Genomic DNA, 13,676 nt, shown 5'->3' on the forward strand with positions numbered 1-13,676 from the left:
AGAGACTAATACCCGTATGCAGAGAGAAAACTTAAGGTGAGGAAAGTACATTCTATTGTTTTCACCTTCGGGTTATTCTCCGCATTTGAGATTAGAATGTACTTTCCTCACCTTAAGTTTTGTCTCTGCATACGGGTATAAAGCGTTTACACTTAATATTAGTAATAGTAAAGAATACTTTCAGACCGTTTCTTTCAAGACTCTTGACATTTCGGTATTAAATTCCTATAAAAAACTTAGCTTTTAATACTTCTATCGGGCCATGGTCTAGCTGCTGTATAAAAACAAGATAAAAAGAGTTAGTAAGTATATACAAAATACGAGTTATGCATATCCGAAGACAAAAAATTCCCGTCATGTTTGAAGCTGATTGATTTCTGAAGTCCAGAATCATTATCTGTAAGGAAAGGTGCTAAGAGTTGAAAGGTTATATGCTTTAGTCAGGGGGGAATGAAATATGTTCCGTCATACATCATCTTCCAACACTTTTTACCAACAATTCATTTAACACCTACTGTTATTTGGGTTGGGCTCCGAAACACCATTTTAATTACAGCTCCGAGATTTGAATACATCAATATCTTGTTTGTGTAGGTAAGAACATCTATGTTACTTGGTACTTATCTTGATGATATTTAACACTTAAGGGGAGAGCCTGTAGCGTGAAATTCATTTGACTCGAAAACAGCGAAAAATCAGCTATTTTAAAAAGATACTAAATTAATAATATTTTAGGCGAGTTACCGGGTTTTATTAAAAATAATAAAAAAGTAAAATTTATATTTTATAATGTTTACGGCGAGACAAGTTATTTTACAAACAAATTTAAATACGAACAACTCCCTGGGGAGAAAATCCAGCCAGTCTGCGAGCATTTGGACATACTTAAAACATTGTTGAATTAACTACCTGGTAAAAGAAGAAGTATACAAAATTCAAAATTGTTTTCAGGCGTTGCCTAGTAGGTGAATTGGTTCAGCCGGATGGATCTCACCCACATGATAAAGGTTTCAGCTCTTTTACTTCACAAAAGTCAACAGATGGAAGAGTTGAGGAAATGTGGATGTTCAAACATAGGCAGAATGGTGAATGTTACACAGTGTGTAAAGTGGCTACTTAAATCAGCCAATAACAGGTCATAAGCCCTGTAAATACCTAGACTATGATATTCCCTTCTCAAAAATGCTTTCCCTCTCTGTTGCAACAAATTTTTATATTTTATATGTACCTATCAACATAAATTTCCTATATATTATTTTGATGAATAACCCGCTAAACCTATATTTTAGAGGCTTGTCAGCAGGTGTGAAAGAAAGGATATGGATGGAATGTATGAAATATACACCACAATACCCAAACCGATTGAGAAAAATAAATTTTTGTATTTTTTCTAGCAATTGGTAGGAATCGAACCCACGATGCCAGTTTCACAGTTAGCCGTCTAACCAACTGCGCCATAATTATTTATTCTTTTGTCCACCCAAATGCCTGTTATTACAGTATTTTTTATTGACAAGACAGTTCTTCGTCCGGTTCACTAAGTTTTTTGCGACCGTAAAGATCGAACTGTTCGGTCTAAAACGGGACACCCGGCAACCCTACTAATAAAACATATTAGTTATACAGGTATTCAATAAACATCGACATAATTAAAAGACACATTATGACTACACTACAAAGACACTTACGAGACAATGACTTGACCTTATAATATGTTTACATAATCTGTTTTAACGGGTTTTAAAAATTGTAAGTAAAAATCTAAATCATAATTACACTTAATCTTAATTCAGAAACTGTTTATTGGTTTTTCAATTTATTCATTCACCTCATGGATGTAATTTTACTGACTTGTATAACACTATATTAATAATCAAAATAAATATATATATGTTGTCTTTTCCTAACGTAAACAAATAATTTTGTTCGAAAAGTAGAGACGCTTCCAGCTGCCATGAGACTTTCGGGTAACTCGTTAAACATTTTGAAACCTTTGTGCTAAAGGTTGTTGGTTATATTGACGAATAATTTAATTTTTTGAGGTTACTTAATTTTTCAAATATCATTGAATTTGTAAACCATTATTTCTCTGAGATCAATTATTCCACTAACAATACCTACGTTTTGATTTTAATTAAAAATTTATTTACATAAAACAAAATAACGTGCTATAATAATATTACATAACTTTGTTCTTAATACTAACCTCCCGGGTGAACGTACCTATAAGATGAAAATGTTGAATTTCGTTTCGTGTTTTTTGTTGTAGATACTAATTAGATGTTTTTGTGAAACATCTCATTTAATTAAGAACGATCTTCAGGAATTAATACTAGCTTTTGCCACCATGAAGGTTGCTCGTTGAAAATGACAATTAATTTTATTTTAATTATCGTAGAAAAGGCAATAATGACGTAAAATGTGATTTTGAGTAAGTACAAAATGAGGAGAGATAAAACAGGTGTTTTGTAAATTTATGCTACAAAAAAAAGGAATTTATTCAAAGCGGATTTGATAATTTATAAATACTACACCCAATTTAAAGATCTACCAACGCTATCTAAACTTTATAGATAATGTCAATAATAATATTCACATAGCAGCTTTTTCTTTATGTGTGTCGTAATGCATTACTATTAAAGTGAAGTTATTCGCAATTGGGTAGTCCTCAGTTTTATGAAATTAGCTTATTTGTTTTGTTTTTAAATATGACTAGTTTTTATCCGCGGCTTCGCTCACGTGGTATTAGGGAATAATTAGCCAATGAATTAGTTGCGTCGTTTATCGGAATTAAAAGTAGCTTGGTCTTCCAACTATCGCAACTATGTAAAAATACGAAGATCCGTCAGTTTATGGTTAGCATCGTTATTCTGTTCACAAATCCAAAATTCTCAAAAAAACAAAAACAAAACGAAAAGCAAATCAAACTAACCATAAATGAACTAAGTCAATTATAGAAATTTAAAGATTTCGTTTTGATTCTCTCTAACATGACACCTTACCGCCAGCTCATTTTTAAATAATGTTGCTCATTGTTGATAAATTATGTATTTTTTTCATTGTAATTATTTTTCATTCGGAATGAAAAATATGTATCCTACTTTACTTTTCGCCTCTCCGGCTATTTCTGTGCAAAAAAATATGCCAATCGATCGCTCCGTTGAGACGTGAACACAAACAAACGAACAGACACACTTTCGCATTTATAATATGAGTATCGATGTATGGATGAAATGTAGCTGTTGTTAATCCAAATAAAGAATTTTTTTCAAAAAAAGAATAAAAAAATAAAAAGGGTGCAAGAATTGCCAAAAGGTTCTTTTTGAAAAAAACAGACATTTTCACTTTCCAGAACACTATTCTATCAATCAAATATGCCCTATTTTGTTTTTTTTCAATATTTATTTATAATTTTAAAAGCCCGTTATGTATATAATTAAAAATAGTCCAGAAAGAGCGTGGAATCTTACTTGAATACATCGGACTGTGTCCAAAAAACCCCCCACTTTGCTCTACTTTCCTCACGGCTTAAAGGTCTGGTCTACTCCAACTTGATTCCCATTTTCTAATAGTGAGTTATTTACAACTCGTTGAAAATGGCCCATAAAATTAAATATTTGGTTAAATCATAAGAACGCAAATATTTATTTCAAAAAAAAAACCTAAAACTACTTATTTAAGAGTAGTTGAGTCGCTTTTTGTTTGATGCGCGTATGCGGTTTCTGGACTATTCTTAATTCTATATTATTTTCAGTCTTTTTAAAATGAGACATTCGAGATTAAAAAATATTTTGTATATTCATATGGGTAACAAACATTTTTCTAGCGAAAAGTACCTACGTACCCACGTTACGTTTGCACTCCATAAAAAATCGAACGCAGCCAAATTTCAAATTCTTTCTCGTTGTTCTTTTTTTCATTTTCAGATATGTCATCTCGCGTAGGTAGACATATTATTTCTAAGACACAAAAATGAAGTTTTTTTTAAAGCATTCATTGCTTATTTATAAATACATAACGCTCGTATAGTGTAGGTACCTACAACACCACCTGTGACCCGTGCAACCATATATTATTATTGCAGTGTATTCAATTATTTGTTTGAGGCTAATCATATCGTTACAAATAATTCAATAGTATGATAGTACTTTTATTATCTTCCGCGAGCCGTACAATGAATCGAAATTATCGCTGAAAATCGCATCGTGTTATTGGAAATCATTGTGCACCGGGGAATATAATATTGTAATTGTGTGTAATTGGCGCGGTGGGTGCTCAACTGCTCAGTGCACAGAGTGCTCGCTGAAGATGGACGCAGTTGTGCAACCGTGATGCTGTGAAGTGTAGAAGAAAATGCAGGTACGTACTATCCGCGGGTACTGTATTACTGTAGGTATAGGAATAAGGTATGATGTAAACAAGCGGCATCCCGCGGCCCGCTCTTAACTATGCAATACTTATTGCCATCGAATGCGAGGCATTGAATCCTATATGGGCAAGGTGCGCGCAAGGCGTTTGTTATTAATAAATACGAGTATCAACAATATTGGGCTATGTATAGCGTGTGAGCTCGCCAATATATGACAGTAAAAAAATTATTGTCTTTGAATTTCCTAGAGTTTTAACCATCGAAAAAAAAAGAAGATTGCAAATCAAATAAACAGACAATGGAAATTTGATGTGTATTATTTTAATAGATTGTTTAAAACAGAAAAATATGCATTTTTATTTTTTGTAATAAAAACAGTCTAGTAAATTCGAATAAATAAAAATACGCTTTACATTAACAATATTAATTAAAATGCAAAAATAACAAATACTTGAAAAATAAATATTTTTGAGTGTTACAAACATAATTTAAAAAACGGATAGCGATTAAAAGTAAAAACTATCTTTAGTTTAATTCTTATTGCGATAAATACATAAACATTATAAAACAGGAGTTATACAAATACAAAAATAATATTGTAACTAGGCGGCTACCTACGCGGTTAAATTTCGAAACACCGCGCAATTTCTTATCTCGGCTACGCTATGTAAAATGAAAAAAAATATTTAAATCAATAATTTCATCACGTCATGAAGTCGCCCCTGGGTTGCGCCTGCTAACGTCAATCAACAAAAACATCCTCGTTTTAATTACAATATTTCGGCTACGCCATGAATCTCTTTTTTTAAATAATTTCTCACGTCACAAGGTCGCCCCTGGGTAGCGCCTGCTAACGTCAATCAACAAAAACATCCTCGTTTTAATTACAATATTTCGGCTACACCATGAATCTCTTTTTTTAAATAATTTCTCACGTCACAAAGTCGCCCCTGGGTAGCGCCTGCTAACGTCAATCAACAAAAACATCCTCGTTTTTATAACAGTATTTCGGCTTCGCCATGAATTTCTTATAAAAAATGTCAAAACGTCACAAAGCCACTCTCTGAGTGTCGCTACTGACATCATTTACAAAAACATAATCATTTGTGCTCTTTTCGGGTACGCAACATTTTTTTTAAAATACACCTACCTAACCGATAAAATACTATTAGTAATTAAACCAAGGTGTGCTTTAAAGTTCCGTATGGCCAAATAATATTATTTATTATTAGAATATTATTGACATGTAGTTCAAGCATTGCTGCATTCACGTTGCTTTACTTCTGAGAGCTCAACTGCAATGTTTTTCTATGGTTATGTTTACTGTCATCTGTCATGTATTGGCGAGCTCACAGGCTATGCTTACGTCACAATATTTTCAGTATGTCCAATTTTAATCTAGGCAAACTTCCCACTCCTGAGTGTTCTCATATCTCTTTTCGAATATCTGTTAAATACGCCTTTTTTCATAAAGTCGGGAAAATTTTTGAATTTCTATAGAGCTACTAAGGTCAAACCGCACATTTCAATGTTACAAACATAGAATTAAGAATAGTCCAGAAGGAGCGTAGAATCATATTTGAATACATCGGACTGTGCCCAATAATTCCCCCACTATGTCCCACTTTCACCGCGCGCATTCGTGATGTCGCCGCGTAATGTTGGAAAAAATTATGGGAAAAAAATATAAAAATAACACAAATGTATGGTAAAAAATAAACAAAATGTTAATTTCTATAAAATTTTATTGTGCACGCGGAAATATTGACTGACACAACAGAGTAGATAAGTAAAGGGTCATTTAATAAGAGTAATTGAATTAATGAACTTTAAACATAAAATATAAAATAAATTTTATTTTACATAAAACGGATATTTTCATATCCTGTTAAATAATATTTGAGGTTTTAAAAATAATGTCGGTCAAATGTCCACCACAGAGTTGTTTAATCCGAGATCCAATTTTCATTAGTTCTCTCAAAGTAGGGTAAAAAAAAATACTACCCTGGCAACACTAACGAAATAATTATTTTGTTTCTTCGACAATCTGACGGATGGAAAAATAATTCATTTTTTAAGTAATGCATTTGCTACATACACATTCATTTGCTAATTTAACATGATATGTGATTCCATCTTGTTTATTTAAGATCCTAGCAGTATTTCTACACTTTAATGGGAAACAACACGGCATAGTTTAATTCAAATCAGGATTTGCGTACTGAGCGACGTCTACAAAGAAACTAATGGGTCAAAACGTAAACCTACTCATTTATGCGTAGTTTAGTCGCCTTCTGTTTGATGTGCGTATGCGGTTTCTGGACTATTCTTAATTCTATGGTTACAAATAAAAATAAGTAAAATAGTATAAGAGCAACTTTTGTTTTTATGCACTAATGTCCAGAATGTGTAGATTAGTCAATGCATCACACAACTTGGAATTCTTCGAAATAAATCTTCCGGCTTTTCGTGGATCTCCTCGCCATTAACAATGTGGGATGAATATGGATTGGCATGGGTTAGAAGAAATTTTATATGTTGATCGTGTTTTTGAATATTATAATAGTATATATAGATACCATTTTTTTATTGCTCTTGTTTGTCTTTGCTACGTAGTTTTTTGTATTTTTTGCCAGTTTCTTGTGCGTATATTTCTTTGTATAGCTATTTTAATTGGCTTAGGCTGTATGTGTGAAAAATAAATAAAAACAAACGATTCTTTAAAACATTATTAACCTTTACTCTATGTGTGTGTAACAATAAGATTTCGAATAAAAAATCATTCTAGTATGCACACTAACACAAACAAAATTTGTATTTGGTTCACCGACAGGCGGTATAGATATTATTTTTATTTTATTTTGAGACTTCTTGTACGATAAATAGTCAAAAAGCAGCAATCCCGAGAACGCCACACTTTAGTAGTCAAGTATTTGTCAATTTTAATTTATTTTATTCAAGTATAAAAGTGTATCAACGTAGTGCTAGAATCTTCCTTGAAAATCGCAATATGTTATATGTTATACTATGTTTTGTTTTTTATTTTCCAATATTTTTATCAAATTAACTAACATGTACTTTACTTATTTAAATATGCACTATGCATATACCTAATATAAAATATTTTTACCAAACCTATTATTTTAGTTTGTTTTTGTGTCTAATTTAGTTTATGTAATTTGTAATTTCTAAAATAATATCTATCTATTGGAAGATATCAATGAATTCCCTATCCGCACCCAGTGGTGTATAGGGCACTACATTGTTACTCCGATTACAGCGTACTTAGATCATTTTCGTAATATTTCAGATAAGGTGATCACTCTTACGTTTCTGGTGCCAGTTCAGGAACAATGAAATATTGCCGTATAGAACTGCTTTTAAAACTATGATTTCACGTCTGCCCTGCCAAGAATCGAACCTAGGACCTCAAGCGTTGTAGGCAAAAATTCCAATCACTATTTTTTTATTATTGATAACTTATATAGCGCCATTTTTGTAACATAACACCTTAAGGGCGCTTTACAAATTGTTTATATAAAAAATAAAAAAATTATTTTAACTTTTTTAATTTATAATTTAAGCAAAACAATCAACTTTGTAATCACATGCTACAGATTTATTCAAATTAATTTCAGGATAGATGGGTTTTAAATTTTTTCAGAAACATCACATCACTCTCACAGTTTCGCACCTCGGCTGGGAGTGCATTCCACAGTCCGCTGTTTACGTAGAGGTATAATAAATTTTTCCTCTCGACGTAGATGTAGCTGATCTGAGCGTAAGACGTCTGTCAGCTAGTTCATCTGAAATGCAAAGTTTCCTTAGATGTTTTGAAGCAGAGTTGTGCAGTGACTTATACATAAGCCAACAGAAAACGTAGCCTGTGTAATTCCCGAAGTAGTGGAGTGATTTGACTGAACTTAGAGATTCCAAAAATAAGTCTCGCTGCGGCACTCAATACAGACTGTAGGCGAGTCATTTTATTCATTGGTACACTGCACTGCGAGGTGGACTTATCTCCATTGGATTTCATTTTTACCGGAGAGTGGCCATTGGGTCAAAAGCTCATCAATAAAATAACATTGAAAGATGCAGCCTTTTTGGCTGAAACATTGTTAAAAAAGTCGATTTTAAAAAAAGAGACGCATTTCATAATTAAAAAAACTAAGTACTGCTCCTTCTTTACAGTCTCAATCCTGGGGATTGGTTTGCAGCGAATTCTATGCAGCCCTCTTCAGCTCTACACATGAGGCGCAGTTTAAGTCCTTTGTTTGTCTGAGGCGGATCATATTCTTACGAATAATTCGATGGTACTTTTATTATCTTCCACTTCTAAATACTCCCGTCGGGGGCGCCCTCTGTGATTTATCCCCTCAGCCATTCCCTCTATTATGTCATGCAGGAGACCCCATGGCCAATCCATCGGGCTCGCCACTCTGAAATGTTTTAATTAGGTTCCTCACTTCTTCGATTATATTGAGAACCTCGTCATTAGTGATGTGGTCTCTCCAGAAAATTCCACGACCCTGGACGTTATATTATTACCAAAAAATACTTTTTTCAACATCCTTTAGAAATCTAGACAGCCAAGATCTGTGAATGCTTTTCAAACTTTACTCTACTTCTTTATAATATTAAATTATGAAGCCTCCTGGCCTGTTGTGGTGCAAAAAAGGAAATTCTTTTAGGAAAATTATGTAGGTATTAAACAAAAGTTTAGTAAGTTCTTAGTATTTTCAGTATTTTTTTATTTATTAATTAATAAGTACTAAATAATAATAAAAAAAAACGGTTCTATGGCAGCGTGCGTGGTTTTCGGACTAGGAGATCCGAGGCTCGAACCCCGCCCTTACCACTTCCATTTTCCAATACAATTTTTGACGACAAACAGAAAATGTCCCCAATACTCGAATAAATCCTACGAACGTAAACACTTATTTTTAGTACAAAATAAATATTTTCTTACAGCTTGTTTAATAAATACGCATATTTTTTTATGAACAGAAAATGTCCCCAATACTCGAATAAATCCTAAGAACGTAAACACTTATTTTCAATCCAAAATACATATTTTCTTATAACTTGTTTCATAAATAAGCATATTTTTTTATGAATAATAACAGCCACGCAGCACCTTATCATCCGATATGACTGGCTCTGTATAATCCACGAGACTTTTTGTTACCAGGGATGCTTTTTATTATATTGATCAGATTTTTTCCGTATTACGATTTTTATAGGTTGTTACCTCCTCGAGCATAATACACGGTGCGCCAATACACGGTGGACCAGTGGATAAACATTATTAAGTATACACGTGTAATAAATAATAATAATATGATAAGTATAGTAAAAAAGATAAAACACTCTTGTAAAATACCAACATAACATAGTTCTAACCTAGAACACCGCGCACCGTAGCCTAACGTATTAACAACTACTTCACGATAAATAAACACTTGACAAAATTACTGAAGTAGAGGTATTTTATGAAATAATATTTTACGAATTGAGATGGTGCTTTTTACCCGCTTAATAATTTATTAAATTTATCACACCACAGTATTTTACTCGGTCTGTTTTTTTTATCTCGTATTTTTCAAAGAAATCGCCCTTTCCTGGTGTTAAATAATACTATGTTGATTTCAATTGTATACCGTTTATTCACTTATATATGTATTCAAAATTAGTATTTTTCTAACTTCTTATAATTTTAAGATTTTTAAAATATAACTTATACGAAAAAATGCACTTCTGTTCTCACTGCAATATACATATGTGAGTATTATAATGTATACTTATATACTTTCTACTAATATGGAGAGATTTTTTTTTTTTTCGTACTCTTCTTAATTCATTTTTATTTTTTGCTACTTTTGTGTAAAATGAATGTCTGTTTTTATTGGTTTATATGTATGTAAAACATGTAAAAGCCTACAAAGTAAATAAGTAAACTGAGGTTTATAGCTCAGAAAAATATTGGGTTGACAACATATAAGTAGATTCTCCACCCTCTGTATTGAAATATCGGGAAATATTTTTTTATTGTGTCACTTTGGTGATCTCACGTTTTTATTAAGCATTCTTACACCGTTTCCCTCAATTATTCCGTATTTCACTTACGTATCCATCCATACTTATATTATAAATGCGGAAGTGTGTTTCTTTCGCGTCTCAACGAAGCGACTGATTGACATATTTTTTTGCATGAAGATAGCCAGAGGTTAAAAGTAAAATAGGATACTTATTTTTCATCCCGAATAAAAAAAAGTAACAATGAAAACATACATAACAATAATAAATTTGAAATGAATTCTTTAAATTTATATTATTGACTTTCTTTGTCTATGGTTCGTTTAGTTTGGTTTGATTTTGATTTTGTAGTATTATTCTGGATTTGTGAACAGAATAACAACGCTCCGTCACCATAGACTGACGGATTACTGTATATCTTTCATAGCGATAGTCGGAAGACCAAGCTACTTTCATTCCCGATAAAACACCATTCTAACGGGAAAATTCTTATTGATAAACGACACAACTAATTAATTACCTAAATAATTTATCTCTAATACCACGTGAGCGAAGCCGCGATTAAATGCTAGTATTTTATTTAAAAATGTAAAACATTACATTTGCAAGTATGATCAATTAAGTACTTTTAATTGTTTCATTCCGGCGGGTAAACAGTGTAATAATTATCCTGAAAAGGATAATTTATGTTATATTATCCGCTCGGTAAGTTTCCAATACATATTTATGAAAGTTAAACCCCCAGATCGTTTAAAGGCATTATGAATCGTGAGCGTGTATTTTCGCTAATCAATATTGTTGAGAATTTTTTCTAAATTAATTTATTATTCATTATACAGAATAAATAACTTAATTAAACGAGTTTTTTTAAGAAATGTATTTCTATAATATTCAATGATTTATGTGCAGTTATTGTTTGATTAAAAGCGCGCAACGCAGGTGTGATGTGAATAAATGCATACTTATTTTAAAATATATTTTTGTAATATTAAACGGCTAAGCGTGACGAGAGCGCGTGAGCCTTATTAATCAATTATTGTTGTAGTTTATATTTGTTTAATTTTTATGTTTGTTTTAATTTTATTATTATTATTATTATTAGTATTTACATTTATGCTTAATTTTTAAATTATAAATTAAACATTTTCTAATTTGTAATTATAATTCAATTTTTATTTTTATCGGTATGTTTTCTAATTTATATTTATTTTTTTCTTTTTTATATATTTTTTTTAATTTAAAAAAAAATTAAAAGCGTATCACCTTAATTAAATTATTATTATTATTTGAATTTTTTAAGCATCATTTAATGAAAAAAACACATGTAAAAAAGAAGGTCCTACCTAAACGGATGAATTTCCTAGTCGGTCAGGACCTGAAACAAAAAACCTCTTTACATTTTTAAACTGTAAAACAAATAAATTAATTAATTATAAATTCACAGTAGGTGCCCAAAATTATTATGAAAAATACTTATTTATTTGTTTATCATTCAAAGGCATTATTCGTACTATCGTTACTGTAACAAGTCCAATGTTCCGATTCGCCGGTTACGAAATAATGTTGTGCTGTTCCTCGATCAGCACAACACAAACTATGGCTTGCCTACACCGATGGCGATGTCCCGATCGTGTCGTATTGTAAACTCGATACAAGATTTGGAGCTTTTTGGTTTGGAGTCTTTCTAGATTTAAACAATCACCAAAATATACCAGATCTTGTCTCGAGTTAATTTTTTTTATTTTGTCCTATGTAGCTTGAACTTTTTTACTTGTATTTTATTTGAATCGTACCAACACATTAAAAAAATATTATTGTAAGTAGGTGGACTGAATGATTTCGTAAATAAGTTATGAACAGATGTCGGGATTTAGGATAAACTTGCATAAAAATTATTATACATTTACACAAGTGAGTAAAAAATATGTAAACAAGTATTTTGATAGTTATTCTGTCAATCATTTCTAATGCTATCAAACATGTGAATAAGTATCTATATACCTATATAAATATTCGTTCGATTCCCTACATAGTTGACATGAAATATTTATTTAAAAAGGTGTTTTTACACTAGGATGTTTTATAGTCCCTGGACTGGTACCTGAAACGTGAGACTGATCACCTTACCTTCACGTAACAAAAAATATCAAGATACGCTGCGATTGGTGTACCAATGCAGTGCTCTATGCACCATTGGGTGCGGAAAGGGAATTATGATGATATAAATATTCACATCTATTTACGTGATAACATATAAATACTAAAGGCATTTCCACAAGTTGTATTATTTGATTTATTTTTCTGACTTGTTTAGTCGAGATCCTATTTTTTGTAAACGGTTTTATTTTATTGCATTATTATCTAGCTGTGTTAGTTCAACATTAATTTAATATAGCAAAAATATTCATAAAAACGCAACATTCTTCACACCCGCTGAAGCAGTGAAAAGTAGAGTGACGCTCCGAGTGCTCGAGCGCGCGGGAAAGTTGGCGAAATAGTCGGGGGCGGAGCTCAGCGGGCCAGGGGCGCACTAACCAGCCGCACCGCACCGAGGCGGGGCGGGACACCGCGCACCGTGCGCTCTCGCGCTGTACGGCTATGCAGACTATATAGCAGACTCGTGGAAAATTCTTACTGTAGCCTCACACATATTTAATAATAAATTTCAACCATCGCCAGATACAAATCTAATTAATCTACAGATTTACAAACGTGTGAAAATTTATCACTGATTTTATTTCTTTCGGGATATACTTAAATATTATATTCTACGTAGTTCTATATATTGCGAAGCGCAGATTTAAATACCTTTCAGTTCATTCTTCGACCAAAAAAAATCTACTTCTTCTTTTCTTGCCGCTCCTACTATTCATCACGATCCTAAGCCAGTTTAATCAGCTGCTGCATTCGGCACACCGAACCACCGTCTAAGATTTCTGATCCATGATGCTTTTTTCCGTCCCATACCGCCTGCTGCCTGCCCTCTATCTTTCCTTCCATTATAATATTGCGGAATATATTATCAAAGTATTAGGCATTTCTACTTTTGACAGTTGTCAGTAAGTCCATATCTTTGTTCATGGTGCTTAAAACTGCTTTATCGAAGACATGATCAGTCCATGAGATTCGAAGTTCTTCGGCACGACCATTAATTTTACTAAAATCTTTATTTGTAATCCATATGTGTTGTTTTAATTTTAAGTCTACTTATGTACCTACTTACATACGTACAGTACACATTCAAAGTGTGGGTATTTTTATTCATTTTCAT

Source organism: Micrasema longulum, unplaced genomic scaffold, assembly GCF_059751315.1.
Source record: "Micrasema longulum isolate JH-2025_06_02 unplaced genomic scaffold, ASM5975131v1 h1tg001208l, whole genome shotgun sequence".
NCBI lineage: Eukaryota > Metazoa > Arthropoda > Insecta > Trichoptera > Brachycentridae > Micrasema > Micrasema longulum.